At 37.1% G+C, this 19,453-nt stretch overlaps 1 pseudogene; it reads right to left on the bottom strand.

The window, feature by feature from the left end:
• Nucleotides 1-824: 824 nt before the first annotated feature.
• On the bottom strand, nt 825-1,148 carry LOC148779530 (secreted RxLR effector protein 161 pseudogene; annotated as a pseudogene).
• Nucleotides 1,149-19,453: the final 18,305 nt, after the last annotated feature.

Below are 19,453 nucleotides of genomic sequence, written 5' to 3' on the forward strand. Positions count from 1 at the left end.
CTATGACCCATAGAGGTATGTCTTGCACATGCATATGTTTCACCCAAAGGTGGATATGTAGCTTTCCCGAACGATCGATCTATATGCATGCTGTGTGATGGAACAAGGATGAGGTTTTGGCCCCTGCCTCTGTAGGCCTACCATCACACACGAGGGTCACACAGTCCCTCGGCTTACTTTTCTAGGCATAAGCTCTGACCTCATCAAGGGCTAACCCAAAAACCCTTCTCAGTTTATTTTTTATGATCAGGTACCTGGGGTTTTCCAACCGTCTGGCCCAAATCGTCAAGCACAGTCCGATATCCACAAATATCATTTTCTTAGTATGGTCTTCGAGGGACCACAATCCCACTGAGTTTATGTTCCACTATAATAATTATTTTTTATTACACACTCATAAGGCCTTTAAAGGCCACATAAAACCCAACATCTCCCAGCTGGCCTTTGAAGGCCTTACATTCTCTCTTCCTCACTTTCTCTCATTCCCATCTCTCTCACATGTCTTACAAAAACATTAGGGACAACTCCTTTAGTCAGAGGGTCTGTAATCATCAAATCTATAGATATATAAAAGATCTCGATCTCTTTCAATCTCACCTCATTTGCTTGATATGCTTGGAATTCTTGTGAAACCGAAGCTCCTTAGAGACACAAATGACCGTCGTGTTGTCAAAAAAAATCCACACTGCCTAACAATGTATAGAATGGAAAATAAGTTGATTAAGAAACTTCTTAATCCACATAGCCTCCTTGGCTGCTAGACAGCATGTCACATACTCGAATTCCTTGGTGGACAAAACCGTAATATCTTGTTTCTTTGAGTTCTAAGAAACGTCCCCCCCTCTAAGCATAAACACATACCCAGATATAGACTTTGTATTATCTGGATCCACGAGATAACTTGCATCTGAATATCCCTCTATTGCTATTGTAGTTCCTCTCTCATATGTGAGCGCATAGCTCATGGTTATCTTTAAATATCTAAGAATTCTTTTTACTGCTTTCCAATGCTCCTCCCTTGGATTGATTTGAAAACGGCTCACCAGACTCATGACGAAAGATAAGTCAGGCCTTGATCCCGTCATGGCGTACATAAGAGACCCAACTGCACTCCTATATGGCAATCTCTCCATGGCTCTTATATCCATGTCTTCGGTAGGATACATTTTATTACTAAGCTTCGTCTCTTTATCACTTGGGGTTGACATGGGCTTACACATACTCATATTAAACTTTTCCAATATCATCTTACAATAGGTTACATGGGAAAGTTGGATAGTCTTCTCTCTCCTATTTCTTATTATCTTGATGCCCAACACATATGAAGCTTTTACAAAATACTTTATATCGAAGTGTTGTGCAAAGAAATTTTTCGTCTCTACTACTAGGGCAATTGAGCTACTAACATTTAGCATATCATCCACATATAACGATATAAAGATAACATCACTCCCACTGACCTTTTGATATATGCAATAATCATCATTATTTGTAAAGAATTCTGCAACAGCAAGGGTCTCATGGAATTTTATGAACCACTATCGCGATGCTTGTTTCAGGTCATAAAGGGATTTATTAAGTTTGCATACCCTGTTCTCTTTGCCTTTCTCTTCAAATCCCTCAGGTTGGGTCATATAAGTTTTTTTTTCTAAATCCCAATTTAGGACGGCAGTTTTGACATCCATTTGATGAACCTCAAAGTCAAAACGGGCTGCGATAGTTATAAGGATTTGAATGGATAGAAATTTGGGAACAGGGGAAAAAGTTTCCTTAGAGTCTATCCGTTTTTCTGAGTGAAACCCTTTGCAACCAAGCTAGCTTTGTATTTTTCTATTTTCCCTTCAGAGTTCAACTTTTTCTTGAAAATTCACTTACAACCAATGGTCTTATGTTTCTCAGGTAGAGGTATTAATTCTCATACATGGTTTTGGTTAATGGAAGCATACTCATCTTTCATGGCTTCTACCCAGTATTCCCGTTCAGGACATGTCAAGGCTTCATAGTGAGTTCAAGGTTTTGAATCTGGATCTTCCTCAACCTTGCTTCAGGGACCTTTTCCTCAAAGAAGTGAGCATCGCGACTTTCAATAACCGTACCAGTTTCAAGGATGAAGAATCGATACCCCTTACCATGATCTGGGTAACCATAAAAAATGGATTTGACAGTTTGGGGTTCTATTTGGTTCTATTTTGATGTGGGATAAGGACATGGGCTGAGCAACCCCAAACTTTCAGGTGTTCAAAGGAGGAAGTACGACCTGTGAAAATTTCGTGAGGAGTAAGTGGGGTAGTTTTTGTGGGAATCCGATTAAGTATGTAACATGTTGTTAATACGGCTTCTCCCCAAAACTGCAATAAGAGATTTGCATGCCCCATCATACTACTTACAATTTCCACTAAGGTCCTATTCATTCTCTCAGCTACACTATTTTATTCTGGAGTATAAGGCATGATGTACGGAAGGATGATCCCATTTTTAGTGCATAATTCTTTGAAAAGGTCAGATGAATTTTCCCCACTCTATCGGTTCTAAGGACCTTAATTTTCTGGTTGGTTTTATTCTCTACTTGGGCCTTAAATTCTTTGAATTTTTCTAAGGCATCTGATTTTGCATGAATAAAGTACACATAGCTCTATCGTGAGTAGTCATATATAAAAGAGATAAAATATCTCTTTCTACTTTTGGTGGTCACATTCATAAGTCCACATGTGTCACTATGAATGATTTTCAATACGTTAGTAGCTCTTTTTGCTTGTACACATGACTCGCATACTTTCGATAAATCTCCCATATAATTATGAGGAATCCCGTTCCTTTTTAATCTTTCCATTAGTTTGATAATAGTGTTTCCTAACCTCATATCCCATAGGGTAGCATCTAATTCAGTAGGGGACGACACATAAGCAACGTTATCTTTTATTTCAATAGTAAATAGCCGTTCTACATGTCGTCAAGTCATGATTACATCTTTCCCCTTCTTGACAACCACTTTTTCCTCAGTGAAAGTGGTTATGAATCCCGCCATAGATATCTTAAGAACCGAAACCAAGCACTTCTTCATATCAGGAGCATAGAGTGCTTGTTTTAGGATCAAGGTGCTCCCACTCTTTAGCTTCAACTCAAAATCTCTAACTCCAAGTAAATCGGTCTTCTGATTCCCTCTCATATAAATATGTTGCTGTCCTGGCCCCATACGAGTGAAAGAACGGTAATCTTTCTTGGTGTTTTTGACATGGGCCGTAGCCCGCGAGTTAAGACACCAAGAAGCTTCCTTGGGGTTAGCTAGCAAGGACTCGAAAACCACACAAGCTAATTCCTTGTTAGTTTCACTAGAAAATATAAATTTTGAGTCTTTCTCTTTACTCCCTTAGTTCCAAAATCTCTTCTTTTGAAATATATTTTCTTCTCGAAAGTATTTTTTCCCTTTCCTTTCTTAAATTTAAAAGATGGTTGAGTTTTTACCATATGCACAACATCCCTTGGGGTTTGCCTTGAACTCCTCCTTTCTTCTTCAGATTTGATGGTCGTGATGAGTTCCTCCAATTTTGGTGCCTTTCTTCTAGCAGTGATGGAAGATATGAAAGTCTCCCATGAAATAGGAAGAGAATTCATTAAATAAATCACTTGCTTAGATTCATTGGGCTACATGCTTATATCTTCCAAATCTCTGACTACTGTACGAAACAAGTGCACATGATCTGCAAACTTGGTACCTTCTACTATTTTAATTCATTGTACCTTCTCATAGCCATAGTTTTCTTCATGAGAGAGGGTTCAACATACACTCCTTTGAGTTAATAAAAAATCTCACTTGCAGTATAGATTGACTCGTACTCAGAAGCATACGAGTCAGTCATGGCACATAAAAGAATGTGCTTGTATCTCAAGTTCCTCCTCTTCTAATTGGCGTACTCATCTTTGAATATTTGAGATGAGTCGTCAGTTGGACGATGCGGTCGGTCCTCAAAGAGTATCTCATGGAAGTTTTCTTCATAGAGCGCAAATTTGATTTTTCTTTTCCATGAAGCAAAGTTGGTCCCATTAAACCTATCGGCTATCAGGATCTCAGAGATGAAAGTATGAGCGGCCATTATATTTCTATTCTCAAGAAAAAATAAGAAAGAAATCCTAATGGTAATCAAGTAAAACTAGCTCTGATACCAATGAAATAAAAGACCAATGTAGTCTTTTGTAGGGAAAATACAGATTTATTATTATTATTATTTTTAAATATTAATCATGCTTGATAATTTTGGCAACAAGATCACTCACAGGTGGTCATATTACAAACAATAGAAATTTCAAAAATAAATAACACATCAATAAAATAAATTTCAACCTCTTGATGTCATTCATACAACCTAATATTGTGCTTGAGAATATAAAATAAAAGAACAAACTATTTAAAGAAAAGATGCCTGAGATTTCCTCCACCGGTCTTTTTACACCCAACACCGAGTCACCACATCCAACGGCACGGGATCAGCACTCTAGCTTTAATCTCGTATCGAGAAAGCTAATTTTGGCCAAACTATGTCACCTATAAATCTCAACAAAACCCTAACACGCCCTTAGATTAGATCATGAGAGAGAGAGAACCTCTATGTTGGTGCGTGCCCCCTAGGGTCTTTTTAGGAGAGAGAGTGGAGAGAGAAAATCATAGAGTAGAGAGAAGGGGCATGGCCGTTAGGGAAGAGAGAGAGAGAGTTTATGGGAGAGAGAGAGGTGTATAGAGATGGAGGGAGAGCACCCCTATTTATAGTGAAATTTAGGATTAGGGTTTTTTTAAGGTTTCTCATAGTTTGCTTCTTTCTTGAGATTGAATATGGACCGTTGATCAAGGTGACTTATGGGGTGAGAGATTTAAGCAATGCATTCCATAGATTGGCCATCAACATTATGGAAGGTGCATGAAGCATTATCCCCCTTTCCTTAAACCATTTTGCCATCAATATATTTATATAAATTAAATCTATTAAAGATTCAGTGCATACCATAAATAGCATATTCCATCTCATATTTTCCTTTAGAATATTTCAATAATATCAAATCAAGATATTCCTTCAATAATCAAGATACGATATGGTCAATATTTCCTAATCAATATTTGACCATATACTACAAGATATACTTACCGTATTTATCAAACTTGAAGAAAAAGCAACAAGAGAAGGTATCCAAGGGTGGGGCGTGCCACCCATGTAGGGTATGTGGGGCCCCATCTAATACCCACATAGTGGGCCCATGTGCACTATCTGCCCCCATGTATTTTCTAATAAATATTTTAAAATTAAACAAAATGAATTTTAAAACATTATAACTTTGTAAATTAATAATTTCATTTTTACAAGTCCAAAAATAAGAAATAAAATATCAAATGGCTTATAAAAATTTAAATAATAAATTTAAAATAATTAAATAATAATATGAACAAAAATAAATTAATATGATGGGAAGTGGTTCCATATGGTTAAGGGATTCAATCAACGATCACGGGATACTCCACCTTCAACTGTGGACTACAGACCACACTTGCTTTATCGGACCGACTCAGTGTTTCTCATTACCCGCAGTCCAAGCAGGGGCTCATTAGCAGGTCACCAAAGTCTGGTCGATGAGTCAAGGAGTCGAAATCCCAGTCTGTGGATTACAGGTACTCTCCTAGAGACAAGTCAAAGTCACTACGACCTGAAACTACCACAGCTCTATGGCGCATAGGGGTATCTCTCGCACATGCATATGGTTCACCCCAAGGTGGATATCTAGCTTTTTAGAACGATCTATCTATATGCATGCCGTGTGATGGAACAACGATGAGGTTTTGACCCCCATCTCTGTAGGCCTACCATCACACACAAAGGTCACACAGTCCCTCGGGTCACACAGTCCCTCGGCTCACTCATCTAGGCATAAGCTCCAACCTCATAAAGAGCTAACCCAAAATCCCTTCTCGATTTATTTTTTATGCCCAGGTACCTTAGGTTTTCCAACCGAATGGCCTAGATCGTCAAGCACAGTCCGGTATCCGCAAATATCATTTGCTTAATATGGTCTTCGAGGAACAACAATCCCACTGATGTTATGTTCCACTCTAATAATTGTTTTTTGTTGTAGACTCATAAGTCCTTTAAAGGCCACATAAACCCAGCAGTATTGTTGTTGGCTGTTTGGAGATAGCTTCCAGATTCTTTTTATGACCTTTGAGTAAATTGTTAAAGCAAATTTGAGAATGATTGGGTGATTAACAAGGTATTTAATTGTGTTTAGTCACTAGTTAATCTTTTGAAAAAACTCATGTACAAAGACAATACATAAATCAGAGCCTACCTTCGGAAATGGTTCTCCTTTCGGCTTTCTCTCTGCTGTTGCCAGAACGAAATATCTTTGTTAGAGAGGAAGAAGAAGATGCGAGGCCTTGTAATTTCTTTTCGGGAGGAAGTGGCGTGCCTTCTCTATATTATTCTTCCAATTTATATTAAAGATTTCTGATTCAGATTTGTTCTTTATTTTCGGGTAATTAATTTAGATTTGTTGTAGTATGCATTATATAGACTCAAACTACCTTGAGCAAATATAGGAGTTCTTACAAAATAAGATTATCATGCCACTAAAATCTCAGCCCTTCATTATTCATTTCAGATAAAGCAAATAATATTTGGTTTACACGAAAAGGAAGATTACAACCACAAATACATATCTTAAAAGGAGTATGACGTAATAGGGATTTGGGATTTGGTCTAAATGGATCCAAAAGATATTGGAAAAATTACGTACATATCCGTCATTTAAAGAGTTTTTATCATTTTACTTAAATTTTTCACATATTACATTTAAATTTTTGAACATTATATGCATATCCGTTCTTGGGAGTCCCAAATGTTTTTTCCAATATTGCCCTATTTTTTTATCTTCAAATCAGAAATAAAAAAAAAAATTCAGAACTTCAAAATCCGAAATTTTCCATTATTGCCCTATTTTTTGATCTTCAGATTTTCAGATCATGAGTATTTCCCTAGTAAATCTTTTGAAAAGATGAAACTCATGTACAAAATAATATAGAAATCAGTACAAACCTTCGGAAATGGATCACCTCTCTGTTTTTCGTTCTTATCTGGCTACAAGAACAAAGTATCGATCTGTGGCACAAACAAGAAATGGAGTTTCTTGGTTTACTTAAGTAGGGAGAAAATGATGGTTGTGTTTCTAGGATATTTAACAGACAGAGAGGACGAGCCTTTATTTCTTTATTTAAAGAAAATCTGATTTTGATTGGTTTTTGTATACATTAAATAGCCTTCAAACAAACTTGATTAAAAATAGGAGTTATCATGCCACTAGTGTTGCGAGAGAAAATCTCAGCCCTTCAATATTTATTTCAAATAAGAAAATAATATTTGGTTTACAAGAAAAAGGGAACCACAAATAGATATCTTAAAAAAGTGTATGACGTGATAAGGATATGCCATTGGTTTAATAGTAGCCAAAATATATTTGAAAAATTACACATATATCCGTCATTTAAGAGTTATTACAATTTTACTTAAAAGTTTCACTTATTATATTTTAAATTTTGGATATTACATGTATATCTGTTGTTAGGAGCCCCGAATTTTTGGTATCAAGATGATCTGAAATAAAAAAGAACTCGGAACTTTAAGATCCGAAATCTACCAAGTTTCGATTCTTAAGAACCCCAAAAACAAAAAAAAAAAAAAAAAAAAAAAAATCAAAAACAAAAATAAAAAAATCATGACTATAACTGTCCAAAATTTCCCTACTTTCAGTTCTTTAGTATCCGAAATAAAAAAAAATTTCCGACACCCAAATTGTAAATTTCTTATTTTATAATTTTTGAATTTTTTAAATTTGACAACTATAAAATTTCTAATTTTGAAAATTCCAAAAATTCAATCATACTTAGTTCACACAAAAATAAATATTTGATTTTGAAAATAAAAAAAAAGAGAAATTTGGTCATTCTTTAAATTATTGACAAAATGTTTTAATAATAGATATAAAATTGGTAGAGCAGTAATAAATTACAATTTCACCAAAAATTTTAATTTATTACATTCAAAATTTTGGATATTACATGTACACTTGTTACTAGGAGCCCCATATTTGTTTTTCCACTATTGCCTAATTTTTGGATAATGAGGATTTGAAATAAAAAAAAAAAGAATTCAGAAGTCAAAGGTCCAAAATTTTCCTATTTTAACATCTTTAAGATTAAAAAAAAAAAAAACATTCAAGACTACCATAGTTCGAAATTTCCCTATTTTAAGATTTTTTTTTCAATAATAATCACCCTTAATAATTTTGGCAACAAGATTACTCACAGGTGGTCTTATTACAAAAAATATAAATTTAAAAAAAAAAAAACAAATCAATAAAATAAATCTCAACTACTTGATGCCATTCATACAACGTAATATTGTGCTTGAGAATATAAATTAAAAGAACAAACTATTAAAAGAAAAGATGCCGGAGATTACCTCAACTGGGCTTTTTACACCCCACACCGAGTCACCACATCCAATGGCGCGGGATCAGCAATCTAGCTTCAATCTCAAACAGGGAAAGCTAATTTCGGCCAAACTAGGTAACCACCCATAAATTTCTACAAAACCCTTACCCCAAATTAATTAGGCTCGACCACTAATTTTTCCAACCCTTCGATTAGATCATGTGAGAGAGAGTCTCTATGTTGCGGCGTGCCCCCTAGGGTCTTTTTAGAAGAGAGAGTAGAGAGAGAAAATCAGAAGGTAGAGAGAGGGGTGTGGCCCTAGGGAAGAGAGAGAATGAGTTTATCGGAGAGAGAGAGTTAATGAAAGAGAGAGAAGCGTGTAGAGATGGGGGGAGAGTACCCTTATTTACAGTGTAGGTCTAGGGTTTCTTTCGGGTTTCCCATAGTTTGTCTCTTTCTTGAGATTGAATACGGACCGCTGATTAATGTGACTTGTGGGGTGAGAGATCTAAGTCGTCAATTCCATAGATGGGCCATCAACATTATGGTAGGTGCATGAACCATTATCCCCCTTTCTTTAAATCATTTTCCCATCAATATATTTAAATAAATTAAATCCATTAAAGATATAGTGCATACCATAAATTGCATATTCCATCTCATATTTTCTATAAGAATATTTCACTAATATCAAGTCAAGATATTCCTTCAATAATCAAGATAAGACATGGTCAATATTTCCTAATCAATATTTGACCGTATGCTACAAAATATAGTTACAATATTTAACAAACTTGAAGAGAAAGCAACAAGAGAAGGTATCCAAGGGTGGGCGTGCCACCCAGGTATGGTCTGTGGGGCCCCACCTAATACCCACATGATGGGCCAATGTGCACTATGGGCCCTCATGTAATTTTTAATAAATATTCTAAAATTAAACAAAATAAATTTTAAAATATTGTAACTTTGTAAATTAATAACTTCATTTTTATAAGACGAAGTATAAGAAATAAAATATCAAATGACATATAAAAATTAAAAAAAATAAATTTAAAATAATTTAATAATAAAATGAATAAAATTAAATTACTATGATGGGAAGTGGATCCATATGGTTAAGGAATTCAATCAACGATCACGGGATACTCCACCTTCAACTATGGACTACAGACCACACTTGCTTTATAAAACTGACCCAATCTTTCTCATGACCCAATGTCCAAGCAGGGGCTCATTAACGGGTCACCAATGTCTGGTTAATGAGCCAAGGAGTTGCAATCCCAATCCGTGGATTACAGGTCTTCCCCAGGAGACAAGTCAAGGTCACCACGACCTGATGCGACCACAGCTCTATGGCGCCTAGGGGTATCTCTCGCACATGCATATGCTTTACCCAAACGTGGATATCTAGCTTTCCCAAACGATCTATCTATATGCTTGCCGTGTGATGGAACAAGGATGAGGTTTTGGCCCTCGTCTCTGGAGGCCCACCATCACACACAAAAGGGTCACATAGTCCTTCGGCTTATTCATCTAGGCATAAGCTCTGACCTCATCAAGGGCTAACCCAAAGACCCTTCTCGATTTATTTTTTATGCCCAGGTATTTTGGGTTTTCCAACCGACTGGCCCAGATCGTCAAGCACAGTTTGGTATCCGCAAATATCATTTGCTTAGTATGGTCTTCGAGGGACCACAATCCCACTGCATTTATGTTCGACTATAATAAATTTTTTTCATTACACACTCATAAGGCCTTTAAAGGCCACATAAATCCAACATCTCCCAGTTGGCCTTTGAAGGTCTTACATTCTCTCTTCCACTCTTTCTCTCATCCCCATCTCTCTCTCATGTCTTACAAAAGCATAAGGCACAACTCCCTTAGTCATCAAATCTGTACATATGTAGCTGATCTCGATCTCTTTCAATCTCACCTCATTTCTTAGATGATAGAAATATGGCTTGATATGTTAGGAATTTTAGTGAAACCGAGGCCTCTTAGAGACACAAATAGCTGCCGTGTTGTCACAAAAAATCCGCACCACCTCACAATGTACAGGATGAAAGTTAAGTTCATTAAGAAACTTCTTAATTCACACAGCCTCCTTGGCTGCTTGACAGCATGCCACATACTCGGATTCCATGGTGGATAAAACCATAATATTTTGTTTCTTTGAGTTCTAAGAAACCGCACCCCCTCCAAGCATAAACACATACCCAGATGTAGACTTCGCATCATCTGGATCCACGAGAGAGCTTGCATCATGATATCCCTCAATTGCTATTTCAGTTCCTCCCTTATATTTGAGCGCATAGTTTATGGTCATCTTTAAATATCTTAGAATTCTTTTTACTGCTTTCCAATGTTCCTCTCCAGGATTGCTTTGGAAATGGCTCACCAGACACATGACGAAGGACAAGTCAGGCCATATTCCCGTCATGGCAACGCTCCTGTAAGGCACTCTATCCATGGCTCTTATATCCATGTCTTCGGTAGGACACATTTTATTACTAAGCTTTGTCTTTTTATCAATTGGGGTTGACATGGGCTTACATATACTCATATTAAAATTTTCCAGTATCCTCTTACAGTAGGTTGCTTGGGAAAGTTGGATAGTCTTCTCTTTCCTGTTTCTTGTTATCTTGATGCCCAACACATATGAAACTTCTCAAAAATCCTTCATATCGAAGTATTGTGCAAAGAAATTTTTCATCTCTACTACTAGGGCAGTTGAGCTACTAACAATTAGCATATCATCCACATATAACGATATAAAGACCACATCACTCCCACTGACTTTTTGATATATGCATTAATCCTCATTATTTGTAGAGAATCCTACAAGAGCAAGGGTCTCTTGAAATTTTATGTACCACTGTCGCGATACTTGTTTCAGGTCATAAAGGGATTTATTAAGTTTGCATACAAGGTTCTCTTTCCTTTTCTCTTCAAATCCCTCAAGTTGGGTCTTGTATGTTTTTTCTTCTAAGTCCCCATTTAGGAGGCAGTTTTGACATTTATTTGATGAACTTCAAAGTCAAAATGAGTTGCGATAGTTATAAGGATTCGGATGGATGGAAATTTGGTAACTGAGGAAAAAGTTTTCTTAGAATCTATCCTTTTTTTCTGGGTGAAACCCTTTGCTACCAAGCTAGCTTTGTATTTTTCTATTTTCCCTTCAGAGTTCAACTTTTTCTTGAAAATCCACTTACAACTAATGGCCTTATGTTTTTCAGGTAAGGGTATTAATTCCCATGCATGGTTTTGGTTAATGGAAGCATACTCATCTTTCATGGCTTCTACTTAGTATTCCCTTTTAGGACTAGCCAAGGCTTCACGGTGAGTTCAAGGTTCTGAATCTGGATCTTCCCCAACCTTATCAAAATGTTCTCCAAGGTAGATAAAATGATCTAGGTAAAGAGGTGTCTACTGACTCGATTAATTCGTCATGGTTCAGGTAAAGGTTCACTTTCTTTAGGGAGTCAAAAACAGGTTGGGTTGGTTTAAAAGTTTTAGGTTCAGGGTCTCGAACTACATCTTTATTTTTAGCCTCCTCATAACACTTGGCTTGTTTTCGACTCACCCTTGCTTCAACGAACTCTTCCTCAAAGAAGTGAGCATCCCGACTTTCAATAACAGTACCAAATTATATGTTGTAGAATCGATACCCCTTACCATGATCTGAGTAGCCAATGAAAATGGATTTGACAGTTTCTGGTGGAAATTTGGTTCTATTTTGATGTGGGATAAGGTCATGGGGTGAGCAACCCCAAAATTTCAAGTGTTCAAGGGAGGGAGTACGATCTGTAAAAATTTCGTGAGGAGTAAGTAGGGCAGCTTTTGTGGGAGTCCGGTTAAGGATGTAACATGCCGTTAATACGGATTCTCCCCAAAACTCTAATGAGAGATTTGCATGCCCCATCGTACTCCTTACCATTTCCACTAAGGTCTTAGTCCTTCTCTCAGCTACACCATTTTTTTCAGGAGTATGAGGCATGGTGTATTGGTGGATGATCCCATTTTCAATGCATAATTTTTTGAAAAGGTCAGATGAATATTCTCCTTCTCTATCGATTCTAAAGCCTTTAATTTTCTGGTTGGTTTGATTCTCTACTTGGGCCTTATATTCTTTGAATTTTTTTAGAGCTTCTGATTTTGCATGAATAAGGTACACATGGTCATATCGTGAGTGATCATCTATAAAAGAGATAAAATATCTCTTTCCACTTTTGGTGGTCACATTCGTACGTCCACATATGTCACTATGAATGATTTCCAATATGCTAGTAGCCCTTTTGCCCTGGTGGTATATTTACTTATTAGCTTTTCTTGCACATAAGATTTGCACGCTTTCGATAAATCTCCCTTATAATTATGAAGAATCCCGCCCCTTTTTAATCTTTCTATTCGTTTGATATTAATGTGTTCTAACCTCTTATGTCATAAGGTAGCATCTAATTCATTAGGGGACGAGACATAATCAAAGTTCTCTTTTATTTCAATAGTAAATCACCAGTCTACAAGTCGTCCAGTCATGATCACATCTTTCTCCTTCTTGACCACCACTTTCTCCCCAATGATAGTGGTTATGAATCCAGCTATAGACATCTTAGGAACCGAAACCAAGCACTTCCTCGTATTAGGAGCATAAAGTGCTTGTTTGAGGATCAAGGTGTTTCTACTCTTTTGTTTCAGCTCAAAATCTCCAACTCCAAGTACATCAGTCTTCTGATTCCCTCCTATATAAATATGCTGCTATCCTGGCCCCATGGGAGTGAAAGAATAGTAACCTCCCATGGAGTTTGTGACATGGGTCGTAGCCCCCGAGTCAAGACACCTGGAAGCTTCCATAGGGTCAGTTAGCATGGACACAAAAAACACCCATGCCAATTCTTTATTAGTTCCACTAGATTTGTTGAACCGACAACTAGTGGCTATGTAGCTCACCTTCTTACAAATAAAACATGTTTTAGTCTCTCTCTTTGCTCCCTTATTTCCAAAATCTATTCTTTTGAAATATCTTTTCTTCTCAAAAGTATTTCTTCCCTTTCCTTTCTTAAATTTAAAAGATGGTTGACATTTTACCATATGCACAGCATCCCTTGGGGTTTACCTTGAACTCCTTCTTTCTTCTTTAGATTTGATGGTCATGATGAGTTCCTCCAATTTTGGTGCCTTTCTTCTAGCAGAGATGGAAGATATTAAAGTCCCCCATGAATTTGGAAGAGAATTCATTAAATGAATCACTTGCATAGATTCATTGGGCTTCATTACTGAATCTTCCAAATCTCTGACTAGTGCACGAAACACATGCACTTGAACTGCAAACTTGGTACCTTCTACCATTTTGAAATCATTGTACCTTCTCATAGCCATAGTTTGCTTCATGAGAGAGGGTTCAGCATACTCTCTTTCAGGTTTATCGAAAATCTCACTTACAGTATTGATTGACTCGTACTCAGAAGCATACGAGTCAATCATGGCACATAAATTAATGTGCTTGCATTTCAAGTTCCTCCTCTTCCAGTTGGCGTACTCATCATTGATTATTTGAGATGAGTTGTTAGTTGGACGATGAGGTCAGTCCTCAAAGAGTACCTCATGCATGTATTTTTAGTAGAACACAAATTTGATTTTTCTTTTCCCTAAAGCAAAGTTGGTCCCATCAAACCTTTCGGTTTTCGGGATCTCAGAGATAAAGGTACGAGCAGCCATTATATTTCTATTCTCAAGCAAAAAAAATAAAAGAATCCTAATGGCAATCAAGTAAAACTAACACTGATACCAATGAAAGAAAGACCAATGTAATCTTTTGACAAGGAAATACAATTTTTTTTTTTTTATTAATAATCACCCCTTATAATTTTGGCAACAAGATCACTCACAGGTGGTCTTATTACAAATAATAGAATTTCAAAAAATAAACAATACATTAATAAAATAAATCTCAACTACTTGATGCCATTTATACAACCTAACATTGTGCTTGAGAATATAAAATAAATAAACAAACAATTAATAGAAAAGATGCCGGAGATTACCTCAACCGGTCTTCTTACACCCCACACCGAGTCACCACATCCAATGGCCTGGGATCAGCAGTCTAGCTTCCATCTATAACCGAGAAAGCTAATTTCGGCCAAACTATGTAACCACCCTTAATTCTCAGCAAAACCCTAATTCCAAAATAATTAGGCTCAAAACCTAATTTTCCAAACCCTTAGATTAGATCATGAGAGAGACAGAGTCTCTATTTTGAGGCGTGCCCCTTAGGGACATTTTAGGAGAGAGAGTAGAGAGAGAAAATTCGAGAGTAAAAAGAGGGGCGTGGTCCCTAGGGAAGAGATAGAGAGTTTATGGGAGAGAGAGAGGTGTGTAGAGATGGGGGGAGAACACCCCCATTTGTAGTGAAATTTGGTCTAGAGTTTCTTTAGGGTTTCCCATAATTTGCCTCTTGCTTGAGATTGAATATGGACCGTTGATTAAGGTGATTTATGGGGTTAGAGATCTGAGTCATCCATTCTATAGATGGGCCACCAACATCATGGAAGGTGCATGAACCATTATCCCCCTTTCCTTAAACCATATTCCCATCAATATTTTTAAATAAATTAAATCCATTAAAGATATACTGCATATCATAAATTGTATATTCCATCTCATATTTTCTATAAGAATATTTCAATAATATCAAGTCAAGATATTCCTTAATTAATCAAGATAAGATACGGTCAATATTTCCTAATCAATATTTGACCTCATTCTACAAGATATTGTTACCATATTTAGCAAATTTGAAGACAAAGCAACAAGAGAAGGTATCGAAGGGAGGGGCGTGCCACTCATGTATGGTATGTGAGGCCCTACCTAATACCCACATGGTGGGCCCATGTGTACTGTGCGCCCCCGTTTAGTTTTTATTAAATATTTTAAAATTAAATAAAATGAAGTTTAAAACATTATAACTTTGTAAATTAATAACTTTATTTTTATAAGTAAAAAAATACGAAATAAAATTTCAAATGACCTATAAAAATTCAAATAATAAATCTAAAATATTTTAATATTAAAATGAACAAAAGTAAATTAATATGATGGGAAGTGGATCCTGATGGTTAAGGAATTCAATCAACGATCACGGGATACTCTACCTTCAACTGTGGACTACAGACCACACTTGCTTTATCGAACCGATCTAACGTTTCTCATGACCCCCAGTCCAAGCAGGGGCTCATTAGCGGGTCACCAAAGACTGGTCGATGAGTCAAGTAATCGCAATCCCAGTCTGTGCATTACAGGTACTCCCCAAGAGACAAGTCACCGTCACCACGACCTGATGCGACCACAGCTCTATGGCGCATTGCGGTATCTCTCGCACATGCATATGCTTCATCTAAAGGTGGATATCTAGCTTTCCCGAACGATCTATCTATATGCATGCCGTGTGATGGAACAAGGATGAGGTTTTGGCCCCGATCTCTGTAGGCCTACCGTCACACACAAGGGTGACACTGTCCATCGGCTCACTCATTTAGGTATAAGTTTCGACCTCATCAAGGGCTAACCCAAAATCCCTTCTCGATTTATTTTTATGCCCTGGTACCTTGGGTTTTCCATCTAAATGGCCCAGATAGTCATGCACAGTTCGGTATCAACAAATACTATTTGCTTAGTGTGGTCTTCGAGGGACCACACTCCCATTGAGTTTTGTTTTACTATAATAAATGTTTTTCATTACACACTCATAAGGCCTTTAAAGGCCATATAAACCCAACATCTTCCACTTGGCCTTTGAGGCCTTACATTCTCTCTTCCTCGCATTCTCTCATCCCCATCTCTCTCACATATCTTACAAAAGCATTAGGGACAACTCCCTTTGTCAGAGAGTTCGCAATCATCAAATTTGTAGATATGTTGTAGCTGATTTTGATCTCTATCAATCTCACATCATTTCTCAAGTGATAGAAGTATGACTTGATATGCTTGGAATTCTTGTGAAACCGAGGCTCCATAGAGACACAAATTGCCGCCGTGTTGTCGCAAAAAATCCGCACTGCCTCACAATGTACAGGATGGAAATTAAGTTGATTGAGAAACTTATTAATCCACACAGCCTCCTTGGCAGCTAGACAGCATGCCACATACTCAGATTCTATGGTGGACAAAACCACAATATCTTGTTTCTTTGACTTCCAAAAAACCGCACCCCCTCCAAGCATAAACACATACCCAGATGTACACTTCGCATCATCTGGATCGACGAGATAGCTTGCATCTGAATATCCCTCTATTGCTATTTCAACTCCTCCCTTATATGTGAGCGCATAGTTCATAATCCCTTTTAAATATCTGAGAATTCTTTTTACTGCTTTGCAATGCTCCTCTCCTAGATTGCTTTGGAAACGGCTCACCAGACTCATGACGAAGGATAAGTCAGGCCTTATTCCCATCATGACGTACATAAGGGACCCAACTACGCTCCTATAGGGCACTCTCAACATGGCTCTTATGTCCATGTCTTCGGTAGGACACATTTTATTACTAAGCTTCTTTTTTTTGTCAATTGGGGTTGACATGGGCTTACACATACTTATATCAAACTTTTCCAGTATCCTCTTACAATAGGTTGCCTGGGAAAGTTGGATAGTCTTCTCTCTCCTGTTTCGTATTATCTTGATGTCCAATTCATATGAAGCTTCTCCAAGATTCTTCATATCGTAGAGTTGTGCAAGGAATTTGTTCGTCGCTACTATTAGGGTAATTGAGCTGCTAACAACTAGCATATCATCCACTTATAACGATATAAAGACCACATCACTCCTACTAACCTTTAGATATATACAATAATCCTCATTCTTTCTAGAGAATCATGCAAGAGCAAGGAACGATATAAAGACCACATCACTCCCACTAACCTTTAAATATATACAATAATCCTCATTATTTGTAGAGAATCATGCAAGTGCAAGGGTCCCTTGGAAATTTACGTACCACTGTCGCGATGCTTGTTTTAGGCTATAAAGGGATTTATTAAGTTTGCATATAAGGTTCTCGGTCCCTTTCTCTTCAAATCCCTCAGGTTGGGTCATGTAAATTTCTTCTTCTAAATCCTCATTTAGGAAGGCAGTTTTAACATCCATTTCATGAACCTCAAAGTCAAAATAGGCTGTTTTAGCTTATAAGGAGTGAGCACCGTGGCTTTAATTAACCGTACCAGTTTTAAGGTTTTAGAATCAATACCCCTTACCATGATCAGGGTAACCAATGAAAAATGGATTTGACAGTTTTGGGTTTCAATTTGGTTCTATTTTGATTTGGGAAAAGGACATGGGCTGAGCAACTCCAAACTTTTAGGTGTTCAAGGGAGGGAGTACGACTTGTGAAAATTTCGTGAGGAGTAAGTGGGGTAGCTTTTATGGGAATCCAATTAAGGATGTAACATGTTATTAATATGGCTTCTCCCCAAAACTGCAGTGAGAGATTTGCATGCCCCATCATACTCCTTACAATTTCCACTAAGGCCCTATTCCTTCTCTCAGCTACACCATTTTGTTCAAGAGTATAAGGCATGATGTACTGATGGATGATCCCATTTTTAATGCACAATTCCTTGTAAAGGTCAGATGAATATGCTCCCACTCTATCGGTTCTAAGGACTTTAATTTTCAGGGTTGTTTGATTCTTTACTTGGGCCTTATATTCTTTGAATTTTTCTATGGCTTTTAATTTTGCGTGAATAAGGTACACATGGCCAAATCACGAGTGGTCATCTATAAAAGAGATAAAAAATATTTTTCCACTTTTGGTGGTCATATTCATAGGTCCACATATGTCACTATGAATGATTTCTAGTACACTAGTAGCTCTTTTTTCCTTGGTGGTATTTTTTCTTATTAGTTTTCCTCGCACACAAAACTCGCACACTTTTGATAAATCTTCCTTATAATTATGAAAAACCCCTTTCCTTTTTAATCTTTCAATTCGTTTGATATTAATGTTTTCTAACCTCATATGCCAAACGGTAGCATCTAATTCATAAGCATCGTTCTCTTTTGTTTCAATAGTAAATAGCCCTTCTACAAGTCAAGTCATGATCACATCTTTCCCCTTCTTGACCACCACTTTCTCCCCAGTGAAAATGATTGTGAATCCAGCCATAGATATCTTAGGAAATAAAACCCAGCACTCCCTCATATCAAGTGCATAAAGTGCTTGTTTTAGGATCAAGGTGCTCCCACTCTTTAGTTTCACTTCAAAATCTCCAACTCCTAGTACATCAGTCTTCTGATTTCCTCCCATATAAATATGCTACTGTGCTGGCTTCATGGGAGTGAAAGAACTGTAACCTTTCTTCATGTTTTTGACATGGGCCATAGCCCTCGAGTCAAGACACCAAGAAGCTTTCATAGGGTCAGCTAGTTTGGACTCGAAAACCACACAAGCCAATTCCTAGTTCGTTCCACTAGATTTGTCGAACAGACAACTATTGGCTATGTGGCCCACCTTCTTGCAAATATATAATTTCGAGTCGTTCTCTTTGTTCCCTTAGTTCCAAAATCTCTTCTTTTGAAATATCTTTTCTTCTCAAAAGTATTTCTTCCCTTTCCTTTCTTCAATTTAAAAGATGGTTGAGTTTTTACCATATGCAAAGCATCCCTTGGGGTTTGCCTTGAACTCCTCCTTTCTTCTTCAGATTTGATGGTCGTAATGAGTTCCTCCAATTTTGGTGCCTTTCTTCTAGCAATGATGGAAGATATGAAAGTCTCCCATGAAATATGAAGAGATATCATTAAATGAATCACTTGCATAGATTCATTGGGCTACAGGCCTATATCTTCCAAATCTCTAACTAGTGCACGAAACAAGTGCACATCATCTTCAAACTTGGTACCTTCTACCATTTTGAAATCATTGGACCTTCTCATAGCGATAGTTTACTTCATGAGAGAGGGTTCAACATACTCTCTTTTGAGTTAATAAAAAATC

Source organism: Amborella trichopoda, chromosome 12 (assembly GCF_054954075.1).
Source record: "Amborella trichopoda isolate Santa Cruz 75 chromosome 12, AtrichopodaSantaCruz75HAP2 v2.0, whole genome shotgun sequence".
Taxonomy (NCBI): domain Eukaryota; kingdom Viridiplantae; phylum Streptophyta; class Magnoliopsida; order Amborellales; family Amborellaceae; genus Amborella; species Amborella trichopoda.